The following is a 9,159-nucleotide window of genomic DNA, read 5'->3' on the forward strand; positions in this document are numbered from 1 at the left end:
TAGTTTAAGGGCTTCAGTGGACAGACAGGCACATGGACTCTGAATTCACTGTTCTCCTAAGCGCTGTGAATTCAGATTCGAATTTGATCACTGCAGATAGGATGTCTGCCCTCCAGTTATCATTCTGAAGGGAATAGAACCTTCAGATCTCTGCCCTTGGCTTTCCAAAACTGTCTGTGGCCTTATGTCATCAGATTGATGACTTGGTCTTTGTTCCACCTTGCTGAGAAAATGATTTTCCAACAACTTTAAATGTATTTCATTACAGCAATTCTTGAGAAATATCTATGACCATTTAATCTGGGATGGTTTAGGCTTTTTGAATGGCAAGCTACATGCTTTTCTTCATGTTTGACAGAATTAAATAATTTCCATACTAGAAAGAGAATGACTAACGGAGAAATGTTATATTAATATACATTTAAAACATACCTTCTTACATTTAAGATATCTCCAGCTGACATTTTCTTTTTGTTTTTTTTTCTCTCTCTCAATCTCTCTCTTTGATAATTCTGAGATCTACGGAATCCTTAGAATTTCCTTCTTCCCTTGCCCCTCTCTCTCCTGCTCCATATTTGGAGTCAGCATGAAATCAGTCTTGCTTCTGCCCTTATTCTGAGCCTGTGGTGACAAGGCACTCGCTTATACTTGCAAGTGAGCTTGTATGTCATGGAGCGACCAGGATCTGGCCTTCTTCCTTGTAGGGCCCATGCACCCAGTTTCAGAGCAGATAGCTACAGAAGAACTATTTCAACTCTGGTAATCAAGGAGGTGGCTGTTGCTAGGCAACAGGAGGCAAGCAGGATGCCTTGTGCTTGGGTCTTGGCAGCGTACTGAGGGAGACTTGCCAATCATTGCTTGTCCTCAGGAGACCACTTTAAGGTGCAGGTGGAGGGTGGGCCCAGACTGTGGAGATTCGGTGCTAGCATCTGGGCTTCTCTCAGAGGCCCTTTGTTTGCAGCACATCACCATTCCCTTCCCCACTGCCCCATTCTCACTCAAGGGAGTTCTTGTACTCAGTAAGCATCTCCTCCCTCCAGTACATTCTCCCTTCCCCTCCTGATACATTGTATTTCTAAGAACCAGGCTTCTCATGTTCTCAGTTGAAGATCTTGTATCATTCTCAAGATCTTGCTTAGAGTCCCCAGTCTTAACCCCACCCTGTGACAGATACCTCCATAATGACAACAGTACCTTCCATCTATAGTGCCTGCCCTAGCTTCACCACCCCCCGAGTCCCCCACCTGCTAGGGCTTCCTACATCCTCCCTGGCCTGTGACTGATGGTGATAATTTCCCAGCTCCTTCCTGGGCCCCACCCAGTTTCTGCCCTGCCTGACTAGAAGGTCCAATACTAGGCCCCAGCCCTCATTGCTCCTCCCCAGTGCAATCCTTTGCCCACAGAGACCCCAAGTTCCAATGTCCATGCCTCTTTGATAAATCCTAAGGCATGATGTTACTACCTATTTATGCCTGTTTTGATGCTCTTATTTTGAACCTTTATTCTGAACATGGAGGCCCACGCTGGCCCTTTGGGCATCGGCTAGACACATGATTCAGACTATGTATGAAGTACCAGAGGGTTTCTAACTTACAAATGGGTTTTGTTCCTCAGAAGAGTCTATTCCTAAGACAATTAGCTGAGTCCACAGGAACAAACACTTCAGAGTCAATGCTATAATTGTAGTTGGGCTCTTGTGTTAGCATACAAAAAGGCCATTTGATAGAGAATGCACCAAAGTTTCCATACTTGAGCATTATTTCAACTCTGGCAAAAACTGTTTCTGTGAAGAAACCGAATTTGGGCTCTAACTAGCAGTTCCCAGAATCAAGCCTGTGAGCCCCAGCAGTTGAAAAGGGAACTTCACTCCTTTCTCACAAGGACAGGTGGAATCAGAAAGGCATTGCAGGACTACAAAGAGTTAACTACACCTGGATTAGGAATGGAAAGGTGAAAAGCAAATTGAACTCAGTTATTGCTACAGAAGCTGAGGTACAGGGATCCTTCCCAGCAGAGAAGGGGAGGTAAAGAAGACGCCATCTGTTGAGAACCCTCATGCCTGAGCCATCAACACCATTGGTAGAGACACAGCAAACTAACATGACCCAGGATGACCAAACAGGGACTTGCTGTCTCAAATCTGGGACAAGACAAACTTGGGACAGGACCAAGATCATGAAGAAGAGAGATTTAAAAAAAACCCCAAAATCTATGGGACTTTCTGCCCAAACTCTCCTTTGCAAAAACTGTTCCCTACGCCTCACCAGTATCCACAGTCATGTCATTGCAGCCTGGGGCCACAGGGTAATTCAATGATTCTACCTGAACCGAAAAGATGAGACAACTGAAAGACTTTTCACCTTCCCAGGAATTTGATATTAAGATTGGCAGAATTGAGGTACTTTCAGTACACCTGGATATAACATATAAAAATTTGGGGACTATGTGTTGTCATCTTCTGCCACGTGGCCACGGAACAGAGAGAATTGATTGCAGCAGAGAAGAAATAATTCCTTTGTTCATTCATTCATTCAGCAAGAGGGATAAGGAAAGGCAGAAGAAGGGAACCAATGCTTCACAAGAGCTTCATATGTACTAAACAGATTACAGAGAGGCTGCCAAGAAAACCAGACAACATTTCAGGAATGGGTGGTGTAGTCAATAGGGACCGTTTGCTTGTGATGACTTATTAGGCACAACCTGGAGTCAGAGACCAAAGCCATACTTCTGCTGTTTGAAGTATCTACCCAGGGCTCCCAGTCCTACCATTAAAGGGATTTTTTTTTTTTCTTTTCTTGCTGAGTGCAGCAAACCTAAGAGAATCTCTATCGATAACTTCTCGGGATGAGTAACTTGTTTTCTCTATGCAATTAAGAAAAATTAACCACCTGGCTTGAATAACCATGATGTTCTAAAGGAAAACAGGCACTGTTGAGGAGAGAGCACCCTAAGACAGAATCACCAACAATGTGTAGAGTGAGTTAAGCACCTTGCATAAGAGTATGCACAATTGGGTACTTCATGGTTTAATTGATGAATATTGTCTTACAAAAGTGTGATCTTTTTGTCATCTTGAAAGAAGCACCATCACCCACATAATAGAAAATAACACTTTATCCTGACAAGGCTACAGAACAATAATATAATCAGTGATGAACACTGCCATATTCCACAAAAAATGAAGCCAAATTGTAATTAACAAACTCAGTGACACAAGTGGAATATAATACTTCTAAGCTTATGTGAGTTGAGTACTATAAATGCAATCGTTTTTACTTCTCTAAATTGATAGCACTCATAAGAATCCCTGCTTAAATACGATTCCGTGGTACTCTTGACTAATGTGGCAAGATAACCGAACAGAAAAATTAACTGTGTTTCATGTCTCCACAGTCTCAAGACAAATTGCAGGGCAGAACACGCATGCCCAGGAGCCACAGAAACTGTCCCAGGGACAGTGTGAGGCAGGCCTGTCACCTTCAAACAGACCCTAGAGCCAAGAACAGTGGCACCTATAATGGAATGAACACAGAACATGGGCATAGCGAACACATTGGACACCAGGAGCTCATCTTTTTTTTTTTTTTTTTTGACATCCTTACCTCCATAAGCCAAATTGTTTCAAGAATTAATCACATAATAATAACTATTTTCCTGATGATTCATTCCTTAGCTTCAAAACAAACCGTTAATTTAAAATACAAAATTTCAATTTGAAAGTTATTATGCAAATTCCATAGATAAAGAGGCTCTAACCAAAGGAAAATATTATGCATTGCAGCTTGCTCTCTCACTCCCTGTTTTAAATTGTAAACACAAATAAAAATTCCAAGTTGTCACATAGAATGGGAGAACTGGAGTAGCTGAAGCTCTATTTCTTCATCCGTCTAATCAGTGCGTTGTCTTTGCTTCTTCTGAATTGAATCTGTGGTTTAGGCACAGGAATGCGTAGCCTCATGGGGATTCACTCAAATGACTCTGAATCTTTAGCAATGGAGAACTAAACAAGTGTGTACGACGGATGTCCCACGGCAGGCGTGGGGGTGGGGAGCACGGATGGACTGAACACCTGAAGATTCTTTTAACTCAAATCCATGTAGAATGCAATATTTATGAAATGATAAGTAATAAAAAGTGTTAATAAATACTCAACAGTATTTTTATTTAAAAAAATTTTTTTTAAGATTTTATTTATTTGAGAGAGGAAGAGAGACAGTGCATGTGTGCATGAGCGGGGGAGAGGAAGGCAGAAGGAGAGGGAGAAGCGGACTCCCCCCTGAGCAGGGAGCCAGATGACGAGGCCAGGCTCGATCCCAAGACCCTGGGATCATGACCTGAGCCGAAGGCAGATGCTTAACCACTTAGCTGCTTAACTGACTGAGTCACCCAGGTGTCCCACTCAACAATATTTAAAGTGATGGTTTGGACTTTATACCCACAGAGATGTGTTTCATGAAGGAGTTCTATCACTGACTGTTTAAAATTGCCAGTGCGTGGTGATAATAAAAAGCAGAGCAACTTAATAATCAGCGTTATTATTATTCTTAATTACCTACAAAAAAGCACCCCTGATTGCCAGCAGCTGGGGCAGACTGTTCCCGCCAGCCCACTTGTCATACTCACAAACTGTCTGGAATCAATCGCCTCATCTCGCCAGGACATTCGCAATACTAGGGAAGAGGACAAGGCCTCCCCAAATATAACTGAGATTAAGTTTCCCACCACTTAGACTGGTGTTTGCATCAGATTTCATTTGGTTTTAAGAAATGATTCTTCACCTGACTGTTGTAAAGTAAATTTGTATCAGTTATGATAATATCATATCATATCATAAAACAATATTGCCACGATATAACTAACATAAGTGATATATTACAAAGGCTTAAGCCTTTGTTTTTTCTAAATAAAAAAAATCCAAACATTTCTATTTTTTTCTTCTGGTAAAATATAGGAGGAGGTGGTTAAATATTCAAAAATTTATAAAATATATCTATCCTAGAACTTAGTAATAGTTTTTTTTTTTTCTAGATAATTCTCCTCCCGGAAAGCCTTGTATAGATATGGCAAAAAAAAAAAAAAAAAAAAAATGTTCTCTTTTTCCCTCGCCAACTTGGCAGTCACCGAAAGTGTTTGAGGCTTGAAAATTACTCAGCCTGTGTTTGCCCAGGTCATACCATTACACGATGCCGCATAAATAGTAATTAAAAGCATTTCTTTACTTCAGCTCCGCTCACTATTTCAGCACTTCCAGTCATTTCCCATCTCCTCAATTACCTGCATTTATTTGTGGATGAATTCAGAGGGACAGCTAATTTCTGCAGACAAACAAGCCCTCGTAGCTTTCGTCAATTCAGAGATCTCTCCTGCCCCCAAGAGCCTTGAGGCCACCTAAGACCACCTCTGTTGCCACAATAGCCCTCTGCTTCCACTGCCACCCCACGTCACGTCCACAGAACTGCTGTTGTCATAGCTGTTGCCACAATACTGTGCAGTGGCTCAGCTGACCTACGAGACACCACAGACGTTTGCATCTTGGTAGCAGTACTTGAAATTACAACCAAAAGTTAAGAACATGGATACTTTATTCCAGGAGAAGAAAAGGAAAGAATGTTCCCCAGGAAGCATGAAGAATTTGAGAAGGCCAAGAGGCAGTCTCAGGGCCCACTATATAGAAAACACGGTTATTTCTCCCGGTAGGAACATCCCTCCCTGAGGCACCCCAACTTTCCAGCCAGCAGAGCCCATCCCCTGTCCTTGACTCCCGGACCTGCAAAATCTAGCAGGCAAAGGGGCAGAGTCTTTGAGTAAATACTGATTTAGACAAGTTTCTTCAACCATACATATCAGACAGAACCTCTGTAGATTGGCCATCAATTTTGTCCTTGGGAACCGCTGCTTCCCTGCATTAAATCTGAAGATTGTGATGGATTAGGCTACCCCACTTCTGCCACTCGCTAGGACCCACCTGCTCCGGACCACTCATTCACTCATGCTTAACAGCCTCCGTCTGAACAGTGCCTCTGCCGTCAGATGCCAAGAGCACAAACGGCCAGTTCCACTTTCCTCTGGGAGAAGGGGGAAGGACGAGTTCCTCTTTAGCACAACAACTGATTCATAGTAATTGTGACATGGGAGGAGGAGGCAAGATGGCGGACAAGTAGGGGACCCCGTTTCAACTGGTCCCCTGAATTTAGCTGGGTATCTACCAAACCATTTTGAACACCCACAAAATCAGCCTGAGATGTAAGAATATATATCTGGATCTCTACAAGCATAGTAAATGCAAAATGAGTGAGAGTCTTTTCCTTTTTCTTGGTAGCGGGAGAACAGCTTAAAAAGTGACTATTGAAAGTAGGTTAATAATTGTTAAACGTAGGGTACTGTAAGAGAAAACCCCTTAAAATTACAAAATACCATACTGACAAAGAAAACTAATCAAACTTCCTCCTTACATGAGGAAGAGTCTCTTTTTCCTCGCCCTACATCTGGAGAGTTTCAGGGAAAGGAGAGGCTCAGAAATTAGTCACTGAGCTCTTTGCTACAATAACCTTGCCTCATTTCTGCCCCACCCTGGGGACCAACAGAAGACCCAGGCCTTTTAGAAGCTGGGAAGGAGACTTCTCTCAGCTCAAGCCATGAGTGTTACATGGGGTGAATATTGGAGGATTTGTATCATCTGTTGGTGACAGCCACCGCTTCCTGACGAAGTGCCAGAGCTCCAGGCTGGGTTCCCTAACTCTGCGCTGTTTTAGTCGTATTCTTCACCTGAGGGCACAAAATCTTCAAATATCTTTACATGGTGATGCTCGTCCCAAAGGAGAAGAATGTAAATCAGCCATGTCCACTGGGCCATGAGCCACGAGCTTGTTTAGCTCATTCACGGGCCAGAATGTTCTACCATCAGGTTCAGGTCCTAGATGAAATCCGACAGTTCTTTCTAAATCAGATTGTGATTCTAAATTTGGCTTCTGCTTCTACCCTACGGCTTCTCCAGGAGGGGGGCCTACTCTTGGGCCAGGAAGCCCTCCTGCAGCAGTGTGGATCCCAGCAAGACTGTTCTCTTAGGTGAGGGCACACTCTGGGGACATTTTTTTTTTTACTTTATGAACAATAATATAAATATAAAAAGTAAATAACATGTAATTTTATGCATTTACAATACACAATGGCAGTATATGCACACATATAAAAAAATATACCTCAAAGTATAAAGAGGAATGTCCCTTCACAAATCACTGGAGGCATCTAGGAGCAGAAAAGGAGGTACGGCTCAGGAGTTAAGGCTCTTGTAGTGTAAGGGTTAAGAAACCACAACCACATAGCAGGGGTTAAATTCCTACTCTGCCTCTTGCTGGCCATTGGACCTTAACTCCTGTATGGTTCAGCGTCCTCATCTCCGAAGAGAAGCAAACCAGGAAGCTTAAGTGACACAATACACAAGAAGGGTTCATGACAGCTCCTGGCACGAGCAGAGTGGTCACCAAGTGGTAATGGTTAGGTTAGCATTCGCTTCGTCTGTCTGTCTGTGGTTGGGATCCTCCAGTGGGAGGCGGTGAGGGAGTATTGTGAGGCTGCACACGGGAGTAAGGACAGGAGGTGTTAGACAACTTCCTCACCTATGGTGCTCACCTCCCCCAGCACATCTGGGGTTCACAGGCATGCCCCATGGGCCCCGAGCACTGAGCTTTCGATCTAATGTGTGGTTTATTGAAGACACTGTTATTTGCTTTCATTCTGTGCACTGGAAGCATCACTGAAACTTACACTGTGAGACTTCCAGTTAAGGCTCCCAAACAGCTTCTGTCCTAGCGTTGCAAGCAAGAGCTTGAAACGCACTCTAATTCAGCATGCCGAGGTCAGACGCTGAACGCCTGAACCAGTGCTTACCGCTAAAGAGTCAGGGGCTAGCCCTGGTGAGTAAAAAGTCAGGGGCTATCCCTGGTGAGGGGGCCCAAGCTCAGGGCTGTGCCCAGAGACTAATGCATAGACAACCTGAGGAAGGAGGAGGGGAGGAACAAATACCCGCTCGAGTCAAGACATAATTTGAAAGCTCTAGAGGGATGTGCATCTTAAGGTTCTCTAACCTTTGCTATGTGTTCCCCCCAAATCAATAACAGCTGTAATGTGAAATCAGATAAAGAGGATTTCCATCCCAACCAGGGGGCACTCGCAGGAATCCAGACATCTCCAGCTCCCATGGAGACTGGTACCCAAGGGATGGAAGGACACACACTGCCCCAGCGACAGGGCTTGCTATGACCCCTATGGCAGCAAGAGCACATAGAAACCAGGCCGCCGTCGGCATCACACTCACTAACTCCCCTTCCTCTTCTAACCTCCTTTTATCGCCAACAAATAATTTTACTCCTTTTGGTTTTCCATATGCGTTTGCATACGTTCTGCTGCCCGGGAGCTTGTAAAACCATAAGTCCGCTTTGTCACGAACCCTGCTTCCTCGTGGCCTCAGCACATGTGTCTTCTCAAATTCTGTTCTATCTAGGAATTGCCCAATTCTAGCATTTTCAGGGAGCTGGGTGGTGAGAGGCTCCTGTAGCTGGACTTTGGACCAAGATTTCAAGAAAAAGAAGAAAGTCAAGGTATCTCTTAGATGGAAAAATACATGAAGACGTTTCTGAGGCAGGAAGGAGACTGATTTGCCAGAGCACGAGAGCACGTTCGAGATGGTCTGGAGAATAGTGAAGTGGGGAGAGAGGAGTGACCCTGGTTTACAGTGGGTTTGGAAATAAGGGCCTATTGAAGGCTTTTGAGCAAAGCACTCATCTGGCCTCTTCATTTTTCCTACAGCCAAGTCAGCTTCATTTGAACCCTTGATTTGCTTTTACCCAATAGCCAGCTAGCTGCTGTTCTCAATCTCTCTCTCCATTTGTTCCATCATGCCTATTCTGGGTGACTCGTGCTGGGCTGGAGATCAGAGGTCACCTCTGAGACATACCAGAAGCTGTTGTCCTACTGAGAGAGTTTACCAGTCGTGCTCAACCCTATCAGACTCAGTGTCCCCCGTGTTTTAAGATGGGTCTCTGTAATTCTCCCTTGGCTATTTTGAAACGAAATGTGTATATAGTATGATGGATCTACATAACCAATTGTATGGGATGAATCTTAGTATCCCGCCTAACTCATATGACCAAGTCCTAACCC

The sequence above is a fragment of the Zalophus californianus genome, chromosome 5 (assembly GCF_009762305.2).
Source record: "Zalophus californianus isolate mZalCal1 chromosome 5, mZalCal1.pri.v2, whole genome shotgun sequence".
Classification (NCBI taxonomy): Eukaryota; Metazoa; Chordata; class Mammalia; order Carnivora; family Otariidae; genus Zalophus; species Zalophus californianus.